Genomic DNA, 10,956 nt, shown 5'->3' on the forward strand with positions numbered 1-10,956 from the left:
TGTGCTTTTAGGCAGTCACTATCAACTTCCCATCAATTCCAGGTTTGACAATGCCTAGGTGTCAAAACAAATTTATGTTGAACTTGACATTCATTTCTCCTGCTTCTGAGGTGGTGGCCATTGTTTGCAATTTAAATGGCTCCAGAAGCGGCTTCTTTAAAATATGATCTAGGTACTGGTTGGATTCTGGCTAAAATGGTGTACCAGATAACAGTTGCAGATTATTTTGCTAGAGATTTAGTTCAGCTCCTCCATTTTTTCTCATGAGCGTAGTGTCTGTCCAGATTAAGTCTGACCTACTAACTAAATTTACTAACAACTGAGATGAATCATCTTACTAGTATTCAGAAATGCAAATTAAACAATGTGAAATACTATTTTTCATCAAGTCGTAAAAATTAAAAACACTAATAACATACAGTGCTGCTGGGGAGTGGAAAAGCAGGCCTCCTTATATGTCGTAGCTAAGAATGTAAATTATTACTGTCATTGGGAAGATAATATGACAATATCTATTAAAAGAAATATTTTTGCTTCAAATTTCATTTTGTGGCGTAGTCTTCAGATAGAAAAGTGTTAGAACATAAATCATCAAGGATGCTTTTTGCATATTTTTAGTGGTAAAACAAAACATAATTGAGACACCTGAATGTCCATCAATAGGATATATTTTAGTGTAAACATAATTTGATATATTGATAATTTCAATTTAAATGAGTGTAAATGAATGAATTAGATCTATCCGAATCGTTCTAAAGGACAGGTAAGTTGAGTGAAAGAAGGAAATTCTGGAGCCTTGAACATAGTATATTCAGTTTTGGTAAGAAGAAAAAATTTAAACCCTCTATGTAGGAATATATGTTTGCACACAAGCAAGATGAAAAGTTTGGGAGGGTACCCGCTGCACTTTTGACCCTTGTGGCGTAGGATAACAAGAGGGAGATATATGTGTGTATGTGTGGTAGGGGGTTGGGGGGGCATTATGAATTTTTTTCTTTAATGCATTTTAAAAATAAGGTGCACATAAATACTGTTAGAAGAAGAAGAAGAACAACAACAACAACAATGGATGAGGGATGGTCCCGAAAAAGTTAAAGCCATTGAGCAAAGTCTTAACAACTAGTTAATTGTTAAAAAGGGACCACAATGCAGGTCTGATGAGCCTGGTTTTGCTGTGTTCAATCCCCTGCACAGGTTGCTGTTAAAAAAAAATAGTAGCTGAAAAAATTCCTTATTACTTCTTCTGTTTGATGTTTTCACCCTTCCCCCTTCCTTTTCTATTGAGTAGCCAAGCAAATAGAGGAGAGCTTTTAATTGTAGCCAGGTCCTCTGTTGTTCATCCTCAGGCAGAACACTTTTCTTTTGACTGGATAAGTCAATTTCAATGACCCCATTAGCTATTGAATGGCAATCCCCAGAGTTAAAAGGATTGAGAAGGCGACTGAAGAGTTATGTATTTTCTCATTGTCCAGTCAAGATGTTCTCCTTGATCTGACAATTTTCAGAAGCCAGCATTTTATTGCATTTCCAGCTTGACATAAAAGTTATCATGTCCTTGGGGTTATAAAAAATATAATCTCACCTGTGACCTCCCTTTCATACTACAAACTCTCCAAAGACTTCATGGAACCTACACAGTTTAATTTGGGCTTTGCTCAGCCTTCTTTTGGTTAAAGTTAACCTGGAGACCCTTCTGAACATTTCGTCTTTTAATCCAGGGAGAGATTGTTACTCACCAAATGGAACACATGACTGTTTCCACTTAATTTTTTTCTTTTTATTTCTGGGAAATACTTTTTTTCTTGACATTTTTGACCTCTATTTATAAGTTTTGGAAATAGGACCACATAGTGTGAATCTGGGCCTGAAGAAATTATGAGACAGTATGGTAGGCAGAATAATGTCCTCTCAAACTCTCCACATCTAGTCCCTGGAAGCTGTCACTATATTATCTTACATGGCAAAAGGGATTTTGCAGATGTGATTCAGTTGAGATGTGGAGGTTATCCATTATTGGGATGGGTCCAATCTAATTGCAGGGATCTTTGAAAGCAGAAACCCTTTCCTGGCTGTGGTCAGAAAAAGATGTGACTACGGGAAGAATGCTCAGAGAGGTGCAACATTGTTGGCTTTGATGATGGAGGAAGGGGCCATGAGACAAGGAATGCAGGAGGCCTCTAGAAGCTGGAAAATGAAAGAAAATGGATTCTACTCTAGAATCTCCAGAAGAAACACAGCCCTGACAACATCTTGATTTCAGCCTAGTGATACCCATATTGGACTTCAAGAGGCATGGTAAACCAGATCTGCTACAGTGAGGGTTCTGGCTCTATTTCTCACTCTTCTCACAACTTTTCCTTCCTCCATGTGGAAGTGTCCTCAAGCGGACTTTCTCCCATGGTAGTAAGATGATGATCAGCAGTGACCGAGCAATAAAATTCCTTGTTCACACCCATGGGAAGGAGAAGAAAACTTCTCTATCAAGCGTGAAATAAGGTATTCCAGCAGTCTGGTTAGGCCAACTGGATCATGTGCCAACCCCTAGACTGGCCCTGGGAAAGCCAGCTACTGACAAGTTAAGCCTGGGTTCCTAAACCAGTTGCTTGCTGGGGCATATAATGGCCATGATGGGCATCCACACAGAGGAGGGAAGAACCATGAGAAAAGTGGGAACTAGAACTAGAACTTTCACTGTAGCACAGCTGACTCATCCTGCCAATCAAAGTCCTATTAGGTGAAATAATACAGTTCCATGTTATTCAAGCCAATTGAGTTGAGTTTCGCTATTACTTGCTGCCAAAAATATGCTACTAGACATGTGCTCTCCACACACAGAGGCATAGGCCCCTCCTGCCTACTTTTTTCTTTCATGGTACCTGCCTAGCTCCTGCAGACCATTGAGTTTATGACTTTCTGAATCTGACCATATCTGGTAAGATACAGCTTTCCTCCTGAGAACTGGCTCCCAGGCCCAGGGCCAGAATGCACGACATGCCCAGTGCTTCTCCCCATTCCTCCATCTGCGACTGGCATTGCTAATTGATCCTGGCACTTCTTTTTGCTGAATTCACATGTAGCCTCACGATGTTCAACACAGCACTCCAGGCAGCCACGACTGGTTGATTGTAGCTGACACAGGGAATGGACTCGATTTGGCATATTAGCGTAGATATACATCGTCTTTTTTTTTCTTTTTAAGTAGTTGCTCTGCCTTGTCAGTTCAAATCGAGATAATGACAAAGTACAACTCTCAGTCCCCCCTTACTTGTCTATCTTCATATTTTCATAAGCCTGAGCTTGGCACAGCCTGTAAGTAGTCAGCCAAAGAGGTACCAAGACCTAGACTGTTAGTGTTAAAACTAGAAACTGCACTGCTCTGCCATTTTAGTTTAAAATATTTTTAGGGATGATTTTCCTACTCCCATCCTCTTAAATATTTTATGTTTTTGTGGCATTATTTACATTTTAAAAAGGGAATATAATTTATTAGAATTCTAGATTGGAGGAGTGTTGCTCCATTACAAAACAATGATCAGGAGACATATGGCAGGTTCCGGGGGAGACTGGTCACTTATCAAGCTATATGGCTTTTGGAAAAAGGCAGTGCATAAGCAGTGTGCCTCAGAGAAGGAAGAAACAGAGAGCAGCTCAGTGTGGTGGGAACCACCTGGAAGACAGTGAGGAAATACCTAACAGCTGCTTGCAGGTGTGCATTTTGGCAAGGAGATACATCAAAAGACAGCTTCTCCTTATCTTGCTTCCTCACAAGATCTGCAGCAATGATTTCTATTTTTCTCTTGTTCTATCTAGAAGCAAACTTGGATTTCTTCTGGATGCAACTCCATGCCGTTCCTCCCTCAGGCTGAAATGTCGAGGCCCAGTTTTATTCAGGTTACACTTTATTTGATGGTGTTGCCTTTTACATATTTGAACCCTCTTATTCTGTTTGTGTCTTAATAATCATGATTTGCGTTTGAGAGGTACTAGAATATGCCACCCCAAAATATGCCACTTTGATATAGGGATTATTCTGAGCTCAAGGCAATTGAGGAGAAGTAGATACAAAAAAAGATCTGCCCTGTTCCTATTTGCCTACAAGCAGGACATAAATTTGTAAAGGTGTTCCCCTTCCTGTCTCTACCAGGAAAAACGGAAGTTAATCACCAGAGACAACTCTAGACCCGTAAGAGCCCAGAGATTACAGCAGAGGAATCCATATAACAAACTTTACTAACTAGCCCTTATCTTACATTAATTTCCCCATACATTTACCTTTCCACAATTTGCCACCCTGGAAACTCAAAGTCCTTTTTTTTTTTGTCTTGTCACGTCTCTAAAAATTTATTGTTCTTTTGTTGGGATGCTGTTCCAACTACTGTTTGAGTTACTCACCACTGAGTGCTCCCATGTGTACATGCAACGCACATGTTCGTAAATTTCTCTGTTTTTGTCTTGTTAACCCATCTTTTGTCAGACTTATTTGTAGGACCTAGCCAAAGAACCTAGGAAGATAGAGGGGAAAAAGTTATGTTTTCCCTTCTCTACATTTTTCTTATTTTATGCAATCTTCTTTTAGCTCACTCTGACATTTTTTTAAGCTTATATTTATTTCATTTCATTGTCTCTCATCACTTTTTTTTGTTCCCCCCCCTCCATTTTACTATGGTATTTTTTTCTTTTTATGATTTTTAACCATCTTTTAAATTTCTCTTTTTTACTTCTTTTTTATTGTGAAGTTTCAACTCTCTTGGCTTACTCAGTAGCAAGTAGGAAGGTGTGGGTAGCATATGGTGTCTTGACCCTGAAGGATCTTTGAATTTCATTTGGCAGTCTTAATATTTTCTCCATCAGCCCCATTAAAACTTTGATCTGAGAATTCAGGAAACTCATTAACTCCTCCACAGCCACAATAGTGAATATTGGCATAAATGCATGTCAAATTCTGGAATGGAGTTTCTTTCTCAGATCAAGCATCATACTGCTCCTTTATGTGGAATTAACTTAGGTATTTGGAAGAAGGTTGCAATCACAGGTGGGAACTCAAGTCATAAGGAAGGAAACAAAAGGAAGAAGCTGGGGTTATGGAACTGGCCAGCTCATTGGGGTGAGAATACATCTGGGAGAAAACATTTACAATTGTGCTCAGGACACATTCCAGCAATATCTGACATTAGCTTTTTGGTCCTCCAGGCCCCACTGAGCAATGTACCTGGAGCTGCCAGCTGTTTCCTATATAGACATGGATGAGCTAAGGGTCTGAAGAAGCCAACAGAGAGAGAGAGAGACACTTAGCCCCTCCCTGCTCAGAGAGGAGTATTTATTCATAGAGTAATTCTGCTCTGTCCTTTTCTGCCTTGTCCTGGGCAGTGGCTACCTGATACATGCATGTTAGACTTTGTAAATAGGAGACATGCCTGTATGTAAGAAGCTGATCTCTTTTAGGGACTAAAAGTTGGGGGGAGGGGCGGTGGGAATTCTTCTTTGGGAATGTGCTACTTTGTTGAAAAAACTTTTTAAAAAAGAGTAGTCAATAAAATTTAATATGGCCTCATGGTCCCCGAAGGAGAGTGCTTAATTCAGAGGGGTGATCCCTATGTCCAAATAATCTCCAGTCTGGAACTTTTGCGACAGCAGGGTCATGAAATCGTCAGTCCTCTTTCTCTCAGACATGGTGCTGCCAATCTCTTTTACTCCGATTAGCCAGGTTTTTTAATATCTGTAAAAACAACTGCGAAACGGAAGTGTGCACTTTTTTCTAGTTTGTGGGTAGACTTCTTTTACTTAGTCAGTTCCTTCAAGGCTGCATCCATCCGGTGTAGAGCTCGCTGGACAGCACGTTCCCGCCCTTGGGAGAACTCGGCCATGCAGCAGTGGCGGTGGCCGTTGTTGGTCAGGGTGTGCGGCAGACGCGGGCGCATCTCCTCCTGCTTGATGAACTTCTCCGGCTCCTTAATTTCTTTCCTCCTGGGAAACGTGTGACTCTGAGGCTTGCTCTGACTTCTGACCTCCAACCTCCGACCACCGACCACTGCATTGAACATGAGAACAAAGCTGTAAAAACTTTTAAAAGATTTCCCTCTCTCTATAATATTGACTGACATTAATCAGCACCTTCCAACTTGTTCAGTCAACAACTGTTCCCCTTTTCCCCGCCATTGATAATAGACATTTTTGCTATCTTCTACTTTTTAATTTTGGCAAGAAGGAATGTTAGGCAAAGCACTAGCTTATAATTCAGCACACCTCCGAATATTTATTTAAAAAATCATCAAAATTAAATGCAAAACCTTACTGTGCTTCTTTGTCTCCATAAGGATGGCTAAATTTCAATTATTCTGTGCTTGGAGCCACTAACAATTAAACTTCCACAGAACCCCTGCCTCCTTGCCTTTAAGAGGTTTGAAACACAGCCTAAATACCTTGGGCCACTGTGAACTACAGAGAATGAAACTCTAGAACCACCACTGGGTTGCTGGCTGTTACTCCCAGTCAGATTTCTCTCTTAGTGATTTTCTTGGGTCTCACTTAAAGCTAGTCAGCCTCCGTTCCATCTGTTGTAACTGCTATCAGGTTTACAGAGCTAGAAAGATGTGTTTTATGCAGTGGGTTTTGGTAATTTGGGGGGTAATGTACTTTTTAAGGATTTGATGAAAGTTTGCCTTTCCTCAGAAAAGTTCACAAAATGTACAAACATTCCAAATGCTGCCTAGAGTTTCAGGCTCTTCCCTGATGCTTGTAGCATATCCTGTAACCTCAGGTTAAGAATCATTAATAAAAGATGAAATTATGAGCATAGTGTTAATTTTCATAGGTGTATCAGTTAAGGTTAATCAGAGAGGCAGAAGAGTAGGAGATATAGAGACAGAATGATAGGAGATTATATATATGTATCTATACACACACACACACACACACACACACACACACGAAGATATTTATGGCATGGTTTATGTGATTGTGGAGGCTAGCTAGGCAAATGCTATATACTGAATGTTTATGTCCCCCCAAAATGCATATGTTGAAACCCCAAGGTGATGGTATTTGCAGGTGGGGCTTTTGGGAGGTGATTAGATCATGGCAGTAAAGCTCTCATGAATGGGATGAGAGTCCTTATAAAAGAGACTGCAGGGAGCTTCCTTGTCTCTTCTGCCATGTGAGGACTCAGCAAGAAGACAACTGTCTATGAACCAGGACTTGGGCTCTCACTAGACATCAAGTCTACTGGCGTCTTGATCTTGGACTTCTCAGCCTCCAGAACTGTGAGAAATAAATGTTCGTTGTTTAAGCCATGAAATCTATGGTATTTTTGTTTACAGCAGCCCAAACAGACTAAGAAAACAAGTTTGAAATCTGTAAGACAGGCCATCGGGAAGGACAGACTGGAACTCTCGGGTACAGAGTGAGGTTCATGTCTGCAGGTGGAATTTTTCCTTCCAGGAAGCCTTAGCTCCATTTGTTTGTTTGTTTTATGCCTATGGCACCTGGTCTTCCTAGGTGGTCTCCCATCCAAATACTAACCAGGCTGGACCCTGCTTAGCTTCCGAGATCAGACATCGGGCTTGTTCAGGGTGGTATGGCTATAGACCATGGACTGTGGCTCCACGGGGGCAGGAACCCAGGACTTTCTGCATGTAAAGCAGATGTACTAACCGCTACGCTATGGAACCACATCCTGCCTTAGCTCTGCCTTAACACCTTTCAACAGATTGAATCGAGCCCACTAGATTCTTTGGGATGATCTCCCTTAGCTAAGATCAGCTGACTGCAGGTTTAAATCATATTTACAAATTATCTTCGCAGTATACTTAGATTAGAGTTTGATTGAATAACTGGGGACTGTAGCCTAGCCAAGTTGGCACATGAAACTGACCATCACAATTATGAGGGTATTATGATTATGTAGAAAAACATCTTGTTCTTAGAAGATACATGTTGAAATATTTAAGGTGAAGTATCATAATGTCTGCAATTTATACTTAGTTTATAAAATATACATATGGAGAAAGCAAACGTGGCAAAAGGTTAATAATTGTGCTATGTAGATGGAGAGTATATGAGAGTTTACTGTATTATTTTTTCAGTTTTTCTCTATGTTTAAAAGTTTTCATAGTAAGATTTGTGAACTAAAATAGCTCTGATGTCCTGTCTGGTGCAGTGTTTGCTGGCCCCTAGCATACACTCAATAAGTGTTCCAGGAATTAAATTGGATAAAAGGCAGCATTTCACTTACAAAGAAGTCAGTCAGCAAGATAATGTGGCCTGAGTATAAGAGATCTTCTCTTGTCCATCCTCTATCTTTGTTCAGATAATTTCACTGATACATAACTAATATTTAAGGCACTTCTTGAGGTGAGTAGAGGCTGCATGATATAAGCCACTGAGATACTAAAATAGGAGATAGGAATTTTGTATCTGAGTTATAACTGCAAGCTGTGTGACTTTGGGCAGATTGCTCACCTACTCTGAACCTATTTCCTCATTTGAAAACAGTGATAATTATCTTTGCTTTTTTCAGACTTGTTCTGAGGGAGATATTTAATAATGACTGTAAAAATGCTCAGTAAACAAAAAAAAGCGGTGCTCCCGTTCACTACTGCATGCAGGCTGTAGACACATATCTTGTCATATTGAACACCTCTGACTTGGGAAGCATGTTATAATTGATGGCACATCTAATTTAATTGGCAGGATTTTTTTCTTTAGTAATGGTTTTTAAAATAATAGCAGCATCTTACATTTGATGAAATACTGTGGCTGAGTAGCTTTGGGCAATGACTTAAACACTTTAAACCTCATCTTTTTCTTCTTTGCTTTGGGGATAAAAATACTTTGTAAGGTTGTTATGAAGATTAAATAAGATCGAATATGCAAAGCACTTAGTAAGTGATCAATAAATAGCAGTACAACATAGTATTATTATACAAATAGAAGTCATTACTATGTCGTATAGAACTTAGGAGGTGGCATAGAATCCACCTTTGCTGCCCCATTATTGAAGAAAAAATACAACTTTATCAGATTTACTTTGGAAGAAAATGAGTGCAAATTAAATCTGGATGATCGCTTTGAGAGTTAGGGCTGGAGAAATAGATCTGAATACAAGGTATCAGTGTAGTGAACTCTTTTTTTACCTTTGGTCCCTACTCTCTGGATGCTGGCACTATTCTCAGTCACATTTCTGGGGACGCCCTTAGACTCTCTTAGATTAAGATCTGGGGTATAATCTCTGTACACACAGAATTTGTTGAGATTGGCCCTACCTTGGAAGAGCTACACTGCAGGATTCTCTGGATGAACCTCCAGGGGTTTTTCTGTGCTGCTATAGTCAGGCTCTGAGGTCTCTAGTGTCCAGGAACTGGGGTTTATGGTAAACACATTACCTGCAGTATAGTCTTTTATTTTCATTGACCTACAGTGTGAGGATTTAATTTGCATGATTCTTCCTGCTAAGGGAAGTGTGTGAGTACTGCCAGCCACTGCAGCCTGTGTTAAGTGCTTCCAGTTTAGGCACAAATCAAATCTTGTCGCAAATGCTCTGGCCTTACCTTTTCAAAGGGTGCCCCTTGCCCCTTGCCCCTTGCCCCTTGCCCCTTGCCCAGGGAGCAGAGAGAGGGAGGAAAACGCAAAAGCAAAGCTTGAAGAGAAGTTTGTCTTCCAGCACTGTGAAAAACCAGTGATTCACTTACAGGAGTGGAGTCTCCTTTTCTTTGTAAAAATCTGGGGAGATGTGAATGGAACCCTTGAAAAGGGGTCTAGAATACCAGTTTTCCTTCTTTGTTAGTCCTTCCCTTTGTTAGTCCTCTCAGTCACTTGGCTTTCTAGTGCCCTTCTCCCCCTTTTTGTTTGTTTCTTCTCTCAGCAGTTGAAAGTTTCATATTGATGTTATTTTTTAGGTCTTTTATTTGTTACCCTTCTCATGCTATCTCTAAGATTTAAAAACTTTTCCTTTTGAAATAATTTCACTTACAAAAATCTTACAAAAAATAGTACAAAATGTCCCATATACTCTTCACACAGATTTTCCAAATAGTGACATCATAATAACCAAATTTTTTTAAGATAAAAAAAATTGATAGATAATGCATTCATCTGGTTTAGAATGAAAACAGTCTGAGATTACACACTGAGAAGTCTCATTCTTACATCTGTCCTCAGCCATTCTGTCTTTACTGTCCCCTCCTCTTTGTCAGGCAACTGCTTTGGTAGTCTTTTAGTGTTTTTCAGGCAAATATTAGCAAATATGCACCTTTCCCCTTTATTACACAAATGGCAGCATTATGTACTCTGTTCTATGACTGACTTTTCTCACCGTTATGTCCCAGAGATGTTTCCATATTAGTATGTAGCAATTTCATTTTTTTTTTAATCAGCTTTGTAATTTGTCATTATGTGGATGTCTTGGTCTATTTGGGTAGCTATTACAAAATACCACAAACTGAATAGCTTACAAACAACAAAAATTTACTTCTTACAGTTCTGGAGGCTGGAAGTCTGAGATCAGGGTGCCAGCATGGTTGGGTGAGGACCTACTTTTATGTCACAGATCTCTCCTTGTATCCCCACGTGGTAGAGGGGGAGGGAGCTCTCTGGGCTCTTTTTATAAGGGCACTTATGAATTAATGAGGACTCCTCCCTTATGACTTAACATCTCCCAAAGCCCCACCTCCTATTGCCATCACACTGGTCATCAGGATTTCTTTTTCCTTCCTTCCTTCCTTCCTTCCTTCCTTCCATCCTTCCTTCCTTCCTTCCTTCCTTCCTTCCTTCCTTCCTACCACTATCCAGTCAACAAAATATGTATTAAATTGTCAACTGGGTATTATTATTGTGCTAGGTATGATAGAAGACACCATAATAGTATCATAATTGATTACAATAACATGAAAGGTATTCATCATAATTAACAAATAAAGACAAATTAAAAAAAAGTGGCATGCAAATATAGCTTACCAGATT

At 39.8% G+C, this 10,956-nt stretch overlaps 1 pseudogene; it reads right to left on the reverse strand.

Moving 5' to 3' along the window:
* Positions 1-7,469: 7,469 nt before the first annotated feature.
* Positions 7,470-7,585, reverse strand: LOC112474504 (annotated as a pseudogene).
* Between the last annotated feature and the right edge of the window lie 3,371 nt (positions 7,586-10,956).

This window comes from Pteropus alecto, unplaced genomic scaffold, assembly GCF_000325575.1.
Source record: "Pteropus alecto unplaced genomic scaffold, ASM32557v1 scaffold239, whole genome shotgun sequence".
Taxonomy (NCBI): Eukaryota; Metazoa; Chordata; class Mammalia; order Chiroptera; family Pteropodidae; genus Pteropus; species Pteropus alecto.